This window comes from Phacochoerus africanus, chromosome 1 (genome assembly GCF_016906955.1).
Source record: "Phacochoerus africanus isolate WHEZ1 chromosome 1, ROS_Pafr_v1, whole genome shotgun sequence".
Classification (NCBI taxonomy): domain Eukaryota; kingdom Metazoa; phylum Chordata; class Mammalia; order Artiodactyla; family Suidae; genus Phacochoerus; species Phacochoerus africanus.
The window spans coordinates 198,488,625-198,503,590 of record NC_062544.1 but is presented as its reverse complement, the minus strand read 5'-3'; the positions used below and the strand labels follow the sequence as shown (position 1 = coordinate 198,503,590).

The following is a 14,966-nucleotide window of genomic DNA, read 5'->3' as shown; positions in this document are numbered from 1 at the left end:
TAATTATGAGTAGTTTAGTATTTGTATGGCACATTTTTTCACCTTTTAGTTCTGAGTCTGTATTTGGATCACATTTTTTTAAAGACACACATAGTTGAGTCTTGTGTTTTTATATGCAATCTGACAGCCCTGCTTTTAAGGTGAAGTGTTCAGTCCATTTTCATGTGGTGTAATTACTGATATACTTGGTTTCTAATTACTGCCCACTCTGATTTTTGTTGCTTGTTTCTTCTTGTTTCTCTTCTTTTGATTAACTGAATGTTATTTTGCCTATTAACTTTTAGTTATCTCATTAATATTTTGATAGCTGTCCTAGTTATTACAATATTTATCCTTCATTTATTGTTGCCTACTTTAAAATAATGTAGCACTTCAGGTAAAATATAAGGACATGAAGCATCATATTCTACAATTCCATTTACTTATCCCTTATGTTACATCTTTTTACTTCTGGCTTCAGGATTTTTCTATCTTTGATTTTCAGCAGTTTTACCAATATGTGCCTAGCATGACTTTCTTTCTATTTACCCTTCTTGGGATCTACTGAACTTACTGGATCCCTAGGCTGATATTTGGACAAATTTAGGAAATTTTTGGATGTTATTTCTTTTTTCTTTTTTTTTATAATCACACCACAGCATGAGTCGATTTGAGTTTCACCCCTAGTTCTAGTTCTCCAGGGTGTGAGTTGGTTTTTTTTTTTCTGTTTAAGTATCCCTTGATGGATTTCCACTGGATTGTTGAGGTAAACCGTTCCCTCTACTCTGGATGTGGTGACGTCCATCTTCCAGCATTCTGTGACCTCTTTTATTTCAGTTTATTTCTTAACCCTTTACAGTATGTGCTGGCCTTTGAGAGGTTTTACCCAGTACAAATCAGCCCTTAATCAAAGACATGAGCAAAACCTACCTGCAGACATCTGGGCACTTCTCAAATACCCAAGTCTCTTGTTTCCAATCTCTGCTATACAAATTCTAAGCATTTCTGCCGCTCTAAACTCTGATCTCTGCCTGGTCAGAGGCAGACCTCTGGTTTCTGCTTGGGTTCAACCTACCCACACCACAGTCAGGAAAATGCTTCAGGACAGAAAGCTGGGGTTAACAGGGAGCTCATTACATACATTTGTTTCCCTTTTCTTAAGAATCACAGTTCTGCACTGCCTGTTTACTAAAAACTAGTCCTAAATACATTTATACCTTTTTTTTCCCCCAATTTTATAGGTATTTATGTCAGGAGAGAAGTTCAAAACAAATATCTTAGTCATGGCTGAATGCAAAAAACCTTTTGGGCTTTTGGCTAAGATCAAGTGCAGTATCTGTTTGCATAAGTTCTATAAATTTTGAAGCAAAATGAATAAATTAATGAATATTGGCAGAATCAGGAAGAATTATTTTAAAGGTATGCCTTGCTAATCATCTCTATCATCCTGGCAACCTCTTACACAAACTCATCCACCTATCATTTATCCCATTCATTAGAAAAATGTTTTTTGGTTTTTTGTTTGTTTGTTTGTTGTCTTTTTAGGGCCACACTGCAGCATATGAAAGTTCCCAGGCTAGGGGTCCAATCAGAGCTGTAGCTGCTGGCCTACACTACAGCCACAGCAACGTGGGATCCAAGCCGTGTCTGTGACCTACACCACAGTTCATGGCAATGCCGGATCCTTAGCCCACTGAGCAAGGCCAGGGATGAGACCCATTTCCTTATGGATGCTAGTCAGATTTGTTAACTGCTGAGCCATGATGGAAACTCCAGAAAAATGTTTTTAATTGTGCATCAACTGTACTTCATTTTAAAAAAAGGAAAAAATGTTTTCTGCATTTACAAAACATACTTTAAAGTAGAAAAGCCTTAAATAAATCAAAATAATAAATATTCAAATTTTCACGCATCTCTATTAGCTGTTAAAATTAGTGGACAAGAAATGTTCCTTTTAATTCTCAAATTTCCCCCTCTCTATTTTGCCATCTGCTTTGCCTACAAGGTCATTCCTGATATCAAATATATACTTGCCACCTTGGTACTACACTTATAGCACAAAAGAACAAGTGTACACAGCTAGCATTCTCCCTCTTTTTTTTTTTTTTTGTCTTTTCAGGCCACACCCACAGCATATGGAGGTTTCCAGGCTAGGGGTCTAATTGGAGCTGTAGCCGCCAGCCTAAACCACAGCCACAGCAACGTTGGATCCGAGCCACATCTGCGAACTACACCACAGCTCACGGTAACACCAGATCCTTAACCCACTGAGCGAGGCCAGGGATTGAACCCACAAGCTCATGGTTCCTAGTTGGATTTGTTTCCGTTATGCCACAACAGGAACTCTGTACACAGCTAGCATTCTTTCTAACCTTATCACTTTTTCCTTCAGATCATGGCATTTTTTTTTTTGCTTACATAATTCTCCATGTCCTTTTCTCCTTATTACTTCTCATAAGTAACAGAGAAGATGGTCAGAATAACTAGAAATTAAACGATACTTCTAATTCATAAGAACATTGACCGTGGAATACCATAAGTTATGATACCCCTCAGTTTGTATTCATGTACTGGATTCATACAATCAAGTAAAGGGAACCAGGTATTGGAGACAGAATGAGGAATCAGAAGATCTTATTCTTCTGCTGTTTACTAACTAGCTGTGAGCCCTTAGGTGATTTCATCTTTGGTGACTGGTTTCATCATCAGTAAAATGATAGGGTTGGACTAAATAATTTTAATATCTAACATTTACAGTGACTACTTTCTAGGTACCAGGTACTATGCCAAGAATTTAGAACATTCAATGTTTTTTAATCCTTACCATAATAAACCTATGAGACTATTTATCAGGGTTCTCCAGAGAAACAGAACCAATAGGATACATATAGATATGTAAAAGGAGATTTATTATGAGAATTTTCTCACATGGTTATGGAAGTCAAGAAGTCCCACAGTATGCCATTGTAAAGCTGGAGAACCAGAAAAGCTGGTGGTAAAATTCAGTCTGAGGCCAGAAGCCTGAGAACAAGAGAGGCTACTGATGTTAAGTCCTAGAGTTCAAAGGCCCAAGACCCAGGCACTTCAGTGTCCGTAGGAAGGATAATATGGGCATCCCATATCCAAAACAGAGAGTAAATTAGCCCTTCCTCCTCCTCTTTGTTCTGTTCAGGCCCTCATTGGAGAGGGTGATGCTTTGGGGAAGGCAATCTGCTTCACTCAGTCTGCTGATTCAAAAGCTAATCTCATCCAGAGACACTCTCACAGACATAGCCAGAGATAATGATCAACTATTGAGCACCCTTTAGCCAGTCAAGTTGGCATATAAAATTAAACATCACAGAGATGGATGTTATTATTGTTATCTTTAGAACACTTAATACTGAGGTTCGGCACCATTAAGGCTCTCTTGTAAGTGATAAATAGAAGAGCCAGTATTGGACTTAAACCTGTCTGACTCATGGGCCTGGGCTGGTAATCCTCAAATTCCAAGTGAAACAGATTTTCTAAACATTCTTCCCTAAAATATTATATTCCATATCCTATTGGGAAAAAAGTTTACACACAAACTGGCAAGTCTTATCACTCCCCCTTCTGTTGAGCATAACCCAGGCTTGTACTATGTTTGCACATTGTCTGTCAAATTTGTTCCCAAGCTGAAACTTCGTCTAACACAACATTCTGCCTAGAGGTTCACACATTGCTGGCACTTAGTAAGTGTTCATAATAATATGAATGACATCTGTTTATAAAAGGAACTTTGCCGTTAATGCTAATTTGATATTAGTCCAAATATATGTTTAGCAATGCTAAATGCTGAAAATATTCTAATCTTCTTAATATACATAAAAGATTGTTTATATTAATATTAGCCCACATTAGCCTCGATTTGCATAGTCTGGTTCTGGATAGGTTGCGCTCCCAGTAAATATCCCTAGCCTAAAACTCTTCTAGCTCATTCATTTATTCACTCATCAGTGAATGTTTAGCATTTAGTGAATATTATTTACCTACCACTGTGCTAAGTGCTAGACAAATGAAACAAATATGATTTCAGCCTTCAGGAATTTAGTAAGTATTGGTAAGTAAACAGACAATTACAATTTGTTATAAGTTCTATTGAGTTAGTACAGTAGACAGGCATCTCAACCAGGATTAGGGATCAGAGAAGTGATCCTACACAAAGTGATATCCCAATAAGACTTAAAATATTCTCATAAATTAGCCAAGTGAAGAGCAAGTGGCAGAGGATTCCAGAAAGAAGAATTGTTTTAAAGAACCAAAGGTTAGGGAAAGAAAAATGCATTATTAGAAAAACTAAAATATAGTTCAGAATGGTCCAAAGGGGAGTGGTAAGAAATGAAATTGAAAGATGGGTGTGCATCATCCTTATGGACCTTATAAGCCTAATAAGCTCCATGTTAAGCCATGGAACCTTTACCTCAAGACAACTGAAAAGATTTAACTGGTAAAGTGAAATAATCAGATTTGCATCTTGGAAAGTTCACTTTGCCTGAAGTGTGGGAAGCAAAATACAGGGGATAAAGAAGGGCCAAAGGAGAACAATTGGTGGCCTTTTAAATTGATGATATCCTTGGAGTTCCCATCGTGGTTCAGTGGTTAAGGAATCTGACTAGGAACCACGAGGTTGCAGGGTCGATCCCTGGCCTTGCTCAGTAGGTTAAGGATCCAACGTTGTTGTGAGCTGTGGTGTAGGTCACAGATGCAGCTCATTGCTGTGGAGGTGGTGTAGGCCAGTGGGTACAGGTCCAATTAGACCCCTAGCCTGGGAACCTCCATATGCCACAGGAATGGCCCTAGAAATGTCAAAAAGACAAAAAAAATAAAAATAAAAATAAAAACTGACAGTATCCTTAACTATGATAAAGGTAATTGATGAGCTAGAGTTGACTGAGATTAAATTAACAGGACAGAGTGAGAGTTGTTTGGAAAGAGGTAGTTGGGAATAAACAGGAATCAAGGATGTGCCTGTGTTTGGGGCTCAAAAACCTGGATAGATGTTGGTTTTACTCATTGGGAGGGAACATGAAGAGGGATAAGCAGCTTTGAGGTGAGAAAAACTGATTAATTCAGTTGAAGTCAAGTCTAAATAATTAGCATTGTTGTTGTTTGGAATATCTTCCTGGACTATTTCAATTCTAATATAGTCCTTATCTGTACAACGAATTTGCACCTGTGAATTAGAGTATATTCAGTTTCCTCTTTCTCCATCAACTTTCAAAAAATGCTCTTCAATTACTGGAAAGGTGATAGGAAATGGAGATTTCTCATCCTGAATAATATTGATTCTTAAAGAAGGTGATAGTGGAACATACCTCATAGGCTGGACCCAATCCTGTGGGGAAAGTACCATTCTGGGCTAGTCAGTAAATTTTACGTGATCTTATATGGTGAGTAGGCACATATACTGCAATACTAGTTCCATGGGAAACAACTGAGAGAGGTCCTAGAGGACTGCAAGACAATATTAGCTGACACAGCATTTCTGAAAAAGCTGATATAGCATTTCTGACTATGTAGCTGCTTTCATAGAAATGGATAAGAGTCCTGGTGATGTAGAAAATTAAATCCAATGTCCCAATCCAGTAGCTTTCACTGTATGCTGCTATAGGATCCCCTCAAAGACTAGAGTTACTCATTGAGTAAAACCATTGGAAACATCCACCAAATTGCCTAACTGCTAAAAACTGAGATTATCCTCAAAGAATTCTGTGCCCCCCCAGAGATTTCATTTCTCACCCAGATTATTCTCCTCAATGACTTTACCTCTCCAGCACCTGCAGACATTTGCATTTGTGACTTCATCACAGAACAGAGCTCAGTGACTTATCCTAGACATTTTTCAGGAAGATGTTAAAACCATAAAATTCAACTATCTAATGAAATCCTTCAAAATAAATTAACTACAGGTATCTTAATGAGTCGATGTAATGAAGGATGTCTGCCAAGAAGGATGGTTTTGGCTAGGAGCAACTGATCTTAAGTCCATCCTTCTGATGATAATTAGGTAATATGTCTGGTTACCTGTTGTTTATTGAGCCCACTCCTAATTTATGACAATAAAACAATGCTCTCAACTTAAAAAGAAAACTTTATGTTTCTGTATTCTACGGTGTAGTAGCAAAAGAGGTTTTAAAATCTCTCAGGTAAAAGTTAAAGAGAACAATGAAGGATGCCACAGAGCATCCTTATTTTATGCTGCTCTGCCTTGTCAATTTTCAAATGATTATCCTATTGAATTCTCAAGGTGGTATTATAAACAATGCAAGGAACAGCTTTGTGATTATATCCTTAGATTAAATTTCTAAAAGTGGGATTATACCCTGGATCAAATAATTTGCTCAATTTATAATTTATACATCAAATTACGTACAAAAAGAACTATCCATTTAACTAAATCCCATCAATAAAACATGAGAATGACTATTTCCTTATATTTTCACTAATGGTGGCATTTATCTATATATTAATCTGTACTAATCCAAACGCCAAAACATATTTCAATGTTTATTATTCACTTATCTGATTATTAATGCAGTTAGATATATTTTCTTGTTTCTTGGCCATTTCTTTCTATTTATCACCTTTGTATTATCATTGTTCATTTTTAAACTAAGCTATTGATTTGTTTTCCTCATTGTGGACCTCATTTTTTTTCTTCTGATTTTTAAATTTGTAATGTTTGTAACATTAATTTTTTTTATTTTTACAGCCTAGAAATCAGCTTTATTTGATATTAATACCATTGCCTCTTATTTTCTTTTTGTCTGTGCTTGATATATTTGTCATATTTATTTATCTATAAATTCTTCTAGAAAACTCTAAAGTTACTCAGTTTTTCTATCTTCTCAAATAAGTCTTAGTAAAATTTTATCCTCATTCTCCCAAAGTGCCCACCTAAAAATATGCTTTTTTTATGTTTAGCAGTTAATTTCTATCTAATAGGTGTTATCAATTTCTGAACTCACTGTAGGTCCTTGCATCCTACTCCTCTTTAGGTTTAATTTTAGAAGCTTTTTATGCAAGAATCTGTGGTAAACTTTCTAGAAAATCTTGTGTTTAAAAACAAAGATGAATTATCCCTTACTCTGGAATGATTAATTTGGTATGGAATTCTAGCTTAATTTCCCTCAGCTCTTTGAAGACATTCTTCCTTTGTCTTCTGACAATTCTGCTGCTGATGAGAATTCTACTGTCAATCTGCCTTTTCTTTCTGATTATCTCGCTCTGTGATTTTCTGAAGTTTCACTTTATTTTTCTTGTTCAGTATTTGGAGAGTTTTATGGACTGAATTGTGTCCCCTAAAAAAGGTATATTGAAGTTCTAATCCCAGTGTCTCAAAATTTGACTTACTTGGAAACAGGCTTCTTACAGGGGTAATCAAGTTAAAATGAGGTCATTGGAGTGGATTTTAATTCAATATGATTGGTATCCTTTTAAAAGGGAGAAATTTGGAAATAGAGACAGACATATGAAGAAGCTTCAGAGAAAGAGAGAGAATGCCATGTGAAGCTCAAAGCTGAGATTGGGGTGAGGGATCTGCAAGCCAAGTAAACAACCAGAAGATGGGAGAGAAACAGGGAACAAATTCTTCCTTCTAGTCCTCCGAAGGATTCAGTGCTGCTAACACTGGATCCAAGCTGCATCTGCAACCTACGCCACAGCTCATGGCAATGCTGGATCTTTATCCCACTGAGCAAGGGTAGAGATTGAACCCGCTTTCTCATGGATGCTAGTCAGATTAGTTTCCACTGAGCCACGATGGGAACTCCCCCTAGATTACTTTCTAACTTCAAACCTTGTGAGTCCTTCTTAGTTAACTACTGTTAATACCTTTTCCACAGCCCAAAGCAGAGAACTCTGTTGGCCTGGGATGTGAACTATTTCTAGGCTATAAACAAATTAGGCTTAATAGCTTTTGACAAAATCAGGCTTAGGGAGGCCCTATTTCTTTTCTCCAGATTGAAAAAATACGCACATACCAGCACCTGGTGCAGTGTAAACACAGAAAGATAATGATTTTTCCTTAATTCTGAATGCTGAGCTAAGATTATTTGCCTTCCATAATGCTGAGTTAAGGTTCTTGGTCCTTAACACCTCAGCATTATGAAAGGGAAATACAGAAGAGAGAGAATAACCACTTCCAGTTTTTTAATTTTTGTTACATAAAGACTCTCCTCATAAGCAAACCTAAGCTGTGTGTTGCTGTAAAATCTGACTGAGATCAATTATCCTCTTTCCTGGAGTGGAAGAAGTAATGAAGAGAAGATTTGAATGCCTTCCTTGAAGATTAACATTCATTTTCCTCAAAACTTTTTCTTGTTGTTCCCCAATCTTTTACTTCTAATAAAGCAAATAGGTCTGAGAGCATACTGATATTTTCCCCCTGGATGGATATGCTACTTCTCCTGTCAATATAGCTAAGAACTCTTTATCATTGAACTTCACTAAGATTCTATTTCTAGTTCACATGGGTATGGCTTATATATTACCTTAGACTTTGAGCTGAAAATCTAGTGTATAAACCCATAGCTCATAATTAGTCATTAAGTTACTAGGGCCTGTATGAAGAATAACCTGGAGGAACTGGTAGCCAAAGTTTAGGTGGGTTGTATCTGCCTACTTCTGTGACGATTTGACTAACTTGCTCTGAGAATTTTCCATTATTTTTAGGGAAAGAATTCCTAGTGTTTAACTCTTCCCCAGCTTTGGTCTCCGTAACTAGTTTTTTGCAGATTTCAGTAAGTAGCCACAAATCTCCCACCACTACCATCACCATCAAGTATTATTTACCAGTTCTCTTTAGGTTTAATCTTTCCTCCAACCATGCACTATATTCCTGTTAAAAAACAAACAAACAAACAAAACCAAACAAACAAAACCAAACAAACTCCACCTAGTTGTTAAAAGAGTAATGTGATTTTTCCATTAGACCTGCTCCTCTCTTGTTCTGTGGATGAGTCTTAAATGAGCCATTTCCTTCTTTTCCTCTCATGGCTCTTTTTCATCACTGGAACTTCTTCACCCACTTTCTGATCCTAACCTTAATATCCTCGTTTGTTTTCATCCAATGTATTATATCTGGCAAATTTGCAGTATGACTTTCTGGTCATGTCCCTAGTATTTCTAAAGATGAACTTTTATCTCTATTTTTATTCTTGATATTTTTGTTATTCACTTATGTAAATATTACATAAAGGCATAAATTATGCAAATATGTCTTGACTCTACACTCTGTCCCATAAATATAACACTAAAGTGGACTTTAATTTAGCAATTTATAATAAAAAGTGAGAACTATTAGGTAACCAGATAAAGAACAAAGAAAGTGTAAAACTTGGTCAAAGACGCTGAGGAAGGCTTCTAGGAGATTGGTTTAGCTAAAACAGACCTTAAGTCTTAGATACTTATCAGAAGATTCTATGGATAAAAATTATAAATATTAATATTGTAATAAATTTATTGCTCCTTGCAGTATCATAGGACAATGTATTTGACAAAGTAGAATCAAATCTGTGGAATAAAGAAAGCAAAGGAATAGGATTCATAAGACCTTCTTTATTTTTCCTTATTTTTTTTTTTAACTATAAACAACTGCCGCTAACTAGCTATATGTACTTAGATGTGGCATCTGTCATCTCTGGGATTCACTTACTGCAACTATCAAATAAGTTAAATTTTCTGTTCTCTAGGTTACTTCATGCTATACTTATTTATGCATAAATGGTAAAAAGATGACTTCTCTGTAGGTAAAATTGCCCGCGTACAGAAGGTACATTTTGATCTTTGCCTAGCTACTTTCTTCAGAGTGTTGGTATCCATGACATCACAACCAACAATTATAAAAATAATTGGGAAACTTTAATTGAACGTATTAAAGATTCTTCAAGCATAACTTAGAAGAAAAGATTTCAAAATTGCATTCAAATGAAATGTTTATCTTTTAAAAAAATTTCTGTTTGAGTGGATTTTAAAGCGAGCTGTATTTTATTCAAAAATAGAGTCAAGAAAGTCATGATTATTATCATTTTGGGAATAGTGTGTTATAGCATAGTTTAAGTTCAAAAAGTACCTTCTGAAGACTCTTAAAGATCCTTTCAAATTGTTCTCTCCCACCTCTGAAGTGAAGGGCATTTGAGGCAAGTACAAAGCGGAAAAAAATTATAAACAATGATGGTTAATAATAGGAAGGCAGATGGCATTGATTAAAAGAAAATAGTAAAAGATTCTGATTTGGAAGTAATTTCACAATTATGTATTATGCTTTAATCTATTCTGGAGACTGTGATATGAGAGTAATGCAAATTTTGCTAAGCTTTATAATTATGAACTATTGAAGGTGAAAAACTATCAGCCTAATCACATTATCCTATACACAGGAGCCCATGGTTAGATATTCTTGCATCTGAATATCTCTGCCATCACAGACCATTGCTCTATACTATCTTCCAAGCAGTGGAGTTCCAGAGAGGGAAATAGCCATGTTACTTGACATTTGCTCTGTTTCTCAGCACTCAATACATACTCAGTAAATACTGATCAATATTATCTTTAATGAGAAATCAGATTAAAATAAATATCTTATGAATAATCCTTAAGCATAATGCAGTAACTAGGAGCATCTTGACATAATTTCTTATAAATTAAAACTAGGCAAGGTTGGGCTCACCACTTAACATTTTCAATATTATTATGAAGTCTCCTTAGATAAGAATAGAGCAGACCTTTGGTAAAGTATAATTTTCTTTGACATCTCGTAATTCCTTTATGCAATGCAGAAGTAAAAATATTTTTGAGTTTTTAGATCATGACTTCTTTGGCCATGGAAATGACTTTAAAGAGCAAAGAGAACAAATTTCTCACCATATTGCTTTTCTTTTGTAATATATATCTTCTTTGCAACAGTATGCACTGCCTAGTTCTCAAAATCAATTGTGAATAAGAATAACCTAGGAATGTTGAAAAAAATACTCAGTTCCTAAATCTGACACAAAGAGATTCTAATTAAGGAGGAAATAATGCAGGTTGCCTTGAGTACCTCATAGGACTATAGGATAGCAGATATGAAAGATTTATTTTTAATTTGAATATTTTTTCATGGAGTTTAAATTATTATAATAATAATTAATACCTCTCAAGAAACTGTACAGGAAAATATTCTTTTGAATACATTTTTCTAATAAGAAATTATATATTCATTACATAGAAAATTTGGAAAATAATGGAAGGTTGAAATAAGAATTTAAAATTTGCCCATATCCTACTATGGAAAATTTCAACCATTCATTTTTGGAGATTTTTCTTTTTTGGAGATTTTTTTATTGTTGCATAAAAACCCAGAGAAAACTGTAATAATTACATGTATTTCGACAAGGAAATTTACACAGACACACCTGTTTAGCCAGCTTTCAGCTCCCTGATCAAGAAATAGTATATTATCAGCACCTCAGAATCCTCTCATTTTGTGCTTCTTTTTGTCACAACCCTCCACCAAAGATAAATATCATTATCCAGACTTCTAATGCCATAAGTAGATTTTGTCTACTTTTTATTTATAAAACATCTTTCTCTCAAAATTAAGAAAACATAGAGATTTATGTAGTTTATATTGTTCTGAATAGTTACACTTCATTCATTTTCATAGCTATGAATAGTTTGGGGCAACTGCAGATTATTCCAGTATGAACATTCCTGTACATGTTTTGTGGTGAACATATATTTGCACTTATATTAGATATTTACCCAGGAGTGGAAATACTGAGTCATAAGATATGTGTAGAGTATCCATACCTTCAGTTTAGTATATTCTGCCAAATGAGTTTTCAAAGTAGCTATACCAATTTACATTCCTACTAGCAAAGTATGAAAGTTCTAGCTGTTCCATTTCTTCACCAAAACTTAGTACTTTATTTCCTTTTCACTTGAGCAATTTTGGTAGATAAAGTGTTGTCATATTGTGGTTTTAATTTTTATTTTCCTAGTGACTAATGATGTTGAGCTCCTATCATTGACATTTTGGTGAATTTCTTTCCAGTCTTTTTTTCTATGTCTCTGGCGATGTATATTGCTATTTTAAAACTAAGGTGATATTGAATATGCAATTATGTGAACATGTTAAATTACATCATGATAATTTTCCATGTTCATAAATATTCTTCATAAATGTAATTTTTAGGATATCATTCTGACTCATCTCATTAAAAATAATTAAATAATTCTCTAATATGTGGATAAAAATAGACTAGAGAAAACTGTATCTGAACAACTGACTTCCCTACTTTGACTTTTAGATGTCTCGGTTTCTCCATTATAAGTCATGGACATTAAATTGATTTGTGATTATTATATCATTATGATGAGTAGCAGTAGATTGGACCTAAAGTGGTCAAGTCACATGAGGATGATAGGACATTCCCTGGCTATGTTGGCTGGGTTTTGGCAGATCAGTGAGGGTCCTTTGAATCTGAAAATAATTTGTACTGTGTAAGGCAAAGCATTGTGATAAATTAGGAACTATTATTATAATTTTAGTACAACATCTCATAAACAGGAGGATCTCAATCAATATTTGCTCAAAGTCAAAAGTACAGATGGCTACCCACAAGTAAAGTCTATTCTGTGGTATTCTGTATTGCAGTGATCAGAAGTCCAGACTCTCTACAAATGTCATGAAGATTAATTCCACTTTTAATCATTGTAAAGAAAAGAAATTTAGAGTTGATCATATATTTTCCCTAGTAGAATAGACATAAAAGTTTGAAAATTTTTAAAAATAAGAATATTACCGTTAGCTAGAAGTTAGTTTTAACTCGTAAATATCCCCTCGAAAAAAGGGTACTCTATTATTTATAAACTCCCTTATAGAACTGATTTAGTGAACTCATTTTTTCAGAGCAATTCTTAGCATCAAATTCTTAGTAATATTCTGAGTGTGTTGGAATATAGTTTAATTTATTAATCCTAGTTAACCACAGCTGACTCAGTAAACAGGTACAGTAGCTACTTATATATCAGAACAACATAGCAAATACCCTTTTCCTAGTAAGAGGAGGGACAGTCTTTCAAAAGAAGATTTGAAAGTAAAAGTGAGATTACTAAGCATAAACCATATTCTATGAATTTCACAAAGTAGGTTAACTGATAAATACTTCACTTAATTGGAAAAGGAATCACTGGCTTAGTTTCTGTCACTGTATGATCAGTTAGATTTTAAAATGTGAGCATTAAAAAAATTGACTTGAGCTCTGCTGACAACCTGCTTAAAGACGACAAGTCTGAATTCAGCACATATTTCAAACTCTCACGGCCTGTATTTCTTTTCCCTTTGTTTATGTGGCTTCTACGATTACACCTAACAATTGCACTTCCTTATGTTCAGTAATACTTACATTTCACAGATAGTGAGCATTGCTAGCTTTCCCTTTTCTTTATTTGCAGACTTTTGTATAGTTTTGGTTCAATTCATTTACTGATACATTATATACATCTAAGCCATTTGGTGCTAATATGTTGGGAGCACCCAGGTCCACACAGTGACATTTCCAGAGGCAATGACCTGTGCTATATGTCACAAGTCACCCAGAGCTTACAACAAAAAAGATAAGATTACTAGACAAAAATCCCAAATACATATATTTCTGACTTCATGGCAAAGAATACATTTACAGTCTTGCTTATTCCAACCCTTCCAAAAACTAATGTAGTAAGACATGGATTTTCATGGTGATAGAGAACTGAAAAGAGTACAGCTAGTGTTTCTCAAAATATCATTTGAGAATTTTCTGCATCGGGAATTCCCATTGTGGCTTAGTGGAAACAAACCCAGTTAGTATCCATGAGGACATGGGTTCAATCCCTGGCCTTACTCAGTGAGTTAAGGATCCGGCATTGCCATGAGCTGCGGTGTAGGTTCCAGACACAGCTTGGGTCCCACGTTGCTGTGGCTATGGTGTAGGCCAGCAGCTACAGCTGTCATTTGATCCCTAGCCTGGGAACCTCCATTCCTGCATCAGAACACCTAAACTTCTTACTAGGAAATGCCACACCCAGAGTTCCATGGTGGCTCAGTGGGTAAAGGATGTGGTGTTGTCACTGCTGTGCCTCAGGTCATTGTTATGGCACAGGTTCAGTCCCTGGCCTGGGAATGTCTGCGTGCCATGGACTCGGCGGAAAAAAAAAAGAAGAAGAAGGAAAGAAAATGCCACACTTGTACCCTTAGAACCAAAATCTCTAGGGATTAAGCTGATAAATTTAGATTTCTATTAAGTTTCCTGAGTGATCCCTACTCATGATAAAGTTTGAGTGTCCCTGCTGTAACAGTGTCCCTGCTGTAACATTGTAACAATATTTATCAGAGTTAACTCTGTAAAGCTGGGCTTCAGGAAGCACCTGGCCTGCTAGCAGGGGACATCATGAACACAGGTCAGGAAATTCTCCTCGCATTCTTCAAGCCAAGCTGTTCTCTGTCATCACACATCTACCCAGATGCTGCAAGGAGACTATGACTGCTAACAGCCAGTCCTGATGGTCGGAGCAGTGGATTACAGTTGGCAAGTTACAGACTCCTTTATGGCACAGATTTCCCTTTGAAAGTGCACATGTGAGCATATGCCTATATGAGCATATGAGGCACCATTAAGCACTGAAAACTAATGTGAAGTTAGAAGACCTGACTTTAAATCCTGCTCCAATAGTTACTATTAGTTAGATGATACATTACTCTGTCCAGTCCTGTGGCTTTTCTATGTGATTTTAGGGAAATTGTTTAAATTTAAACCTCAGTTTCCTCACCAGGTAAACGGGATTCATAATAATTACTTTATAAATATGAGGACTAAATGAGAGCCAAACATAATTTCTGAGATATGGTAGGTATTCGGCAAGATTTATTCAGTAATTCTTTACATAGACACATGTGTGTGAACAGTATGTAAATTATAAAGAGCTATCCAAAAGGATGAGGTACT

General features: G+C 35.5%; 1 pseudogene; it reads left to right on the top strand.

The window, feature by feature from the left end:
* Positions 1–1,277: 1,277 nt before the first annotated feature.
* On the top strand, positions 1,278–1,439 carry LOC125114630 (uncharacterized; annotated as a pseudogene).
* The last annotated feature ends 13,527 nt before the right edge of the window (positions 1,440–14,966 follow it).